Raw genomic sequence first — 2,477 nt, 5'->3', positions numbered from 1 at the left:
TTATTTATTTTTAAGGGATAGCAGAACTTTAAAGGTAGCTTAAGCTTAGCCTGTTCTGAAGGACGTTAAAAGCTTTCTGAACTTGCACAGTCTCTTGCAAGCTAATTGTATGGTATGCTTTTCAGATAAGAAGTTTTGTCTTCAAATACAAATAATACCTGTGAAGATTTTGGAAAGCCAGTCAAACATGATCGTACCAAACTGTGCTCTTATTGCTACATCAAGTGTTCCTTTTTTTAAATCAAAAAGCATGTTTTAATTTCATTTTATCGTAGCAGCTTGCTGTAAGAATGTAGTTTGCTTAATTTTATTATTGTACTTGAATTTTTAATCATGGTTTTAACAATGTAACTGAACAGACCATTTCATTAGGTTCCAAAGAAACCATTCCTTTCAGAGGGCAAGGGATTCCCATGGTCACAGTTCATAAATAATCTCCTCTTCCCTCCTCCCCCCCCCCCCCCCCCCCCCCCACCCCCCCCCCCCCCCAATAGATTTAGTTGTTTTTTGTTTTTAAATTGTCCCCCATTTAAATAGTTCAGTATTATGGAAACAGTTAATGATTTCAAGAGGGCTTATGTTAAAATTTGCACAGATGATGGAGCACCTTTTTATGATGGAAAAAATGGGGAAAGAACTTCGTAATTATAACTATGGTGGCTGATGGAAACTTGTAGAGCAACTGGGCAAAATTGGGAGTCTTGTGCCTTTTCAGTTTGCAGAATACCTTTTTTGCCAGTATGACAATACTATTTTTTGATTCCTGAGAAAGTAAATTTCCTGCAGTGCTTCGATCAGATAAGCAACTTTTTTTGCTCAAATTCTGATGGGTTTTAGTGTGTGCAATCATTTTAAAACACCTAAGTTGAAAACAAGTTGAAATATGTTTTCTGTTAAGGAGATAATAGAGAATTTAGTCACATAAGGAACTTTATATTGGACTATTTAAATAAAATATGTTTTTATTCCCCCTCAGTTCCTGGTTAGCAACTTCATGCTCCTTGTTCCTGCATTGTACTTACAAGTTGCATTTGAACATCATTCAGTTCCCTAAACACAGTTAAAAGTGATAATTGTGGTCTGAGTTGATTTCCGAAAGTGTGATACATGATTCTGAAGCACAGTTTCTAGAAAAGAGCGAAGAACACGTTGTGTCATGTAACAGATTTTTTTTTTTATAAATATTTTTTCTATTTCTGCTGCACAATTAGGAGTGTTAAAGTAAAGTTCATGGAGTCTGTGAAAACAATGCCACTGCTTGACAGTTAGCAGTAGTTAACGTCACCATGTAACACTACCAGAGTAAAATTTCTTAATTCCAGTGAAGGAGTTAGAGACCTTGTTAACTAAAGTTCATTTTGATTCAATCTCTTCAATTTGTAAAAGCTCCTTTAAAAACAGTAAAGCCCCACCCCCCCCCCAAAAAAAAAAAAACCCCAACAAAAAAAAACCAACAAAAAACCAACTTCCCCCAAAGCAAGAGCTTCCTAGGAGAATGCAATCAGATGTCCGGGAAGTGAACAGTGGGTTTAGGATAACGCACACTGGGTTGATACTGGGCTGCTTTACACAGAATTGTGGGGTTCACTGTGTGCCACCCCACCCCACCCGTGCACCCCCTGCTGAAACTGCAGTTCCTTGCAGACTTTGAGGTTAGTGACTATACAAGATGAAGAAACTTGCCTATTGTTATATACCGGTGTCTGGCATTTAAAGTCTTGTTTTCCCATCGCTGTGATCGGTTGGGAAATGTGTAAAAACCAGTCCATTGGTTTCCCTGTTGTCTACTTTTTTTTTTTCCAGGCAGTTCATGCAGTGTGTCGTTTAATTATTATTTGGTGGAATAGACATTGTGGAACAAAAGGAGCTTTTTTAAATAGGAAGAACTACCCTGGGTTAGCTATATGTACAGTCATCCAATGAGACATGTTCCAGAGTGCGTAGGGTACCAATAGATGACGGAGTGGGGGAATATCCTTTTTTGCTGTTCTGAGCTACTATTGTCAACTGCTGTTGTACATATACTGTTATGTGTAAGGGGGTAAATATATTTATTATGTTTGTAAAATTCATTCTGTACAATTGCAGATCAAGGTTGCTCCTCTGTGATATACAGGATATTATGTTTCAAAGGCCATGCTTGGAATACGATTAGAGAACTTAGTATTTTGATGTACTAAGACCTATTTTAAGTTTAATATTTTGCCTTTGCAAAAACTTTAATTAAAGATGTTATTTAAAAATGTTTGCCACTTCATTTACTATCTTGCATGTGCATTTGTTTAATATGTGACGCTTAGTGACTACTATGTAATAACACTGAAGATGCCGAATTTATTTTCGTCACACAGGGGTAACTTCACTGTCACCTACTTGTTGGGCTTGCCTTGCAGACTTCCATTTCACATCATCACAGTGTTATAAAAAAAAAAAATCACATTTTAATCTTGAGGCCAGACTTGCATATTTATTTAAGA

The sequence above is a fragment of the Falco naumanni genome, chromosome 7 (assembly GCF_017639655.2).
Source record: "Falco naumanni isolate bFalNau1 chromosome 7, bFalNau1.pat, whole genome shotgun sequence".
NCBI classification, from domain to species: Eukaryota; Metazoa; Chordata; class Aves; order Falconiformes; family Falconidae; genus Falco; species Falco naumanni.
This window is presented reverse-complemented; position numbering follows the sequence as displayed.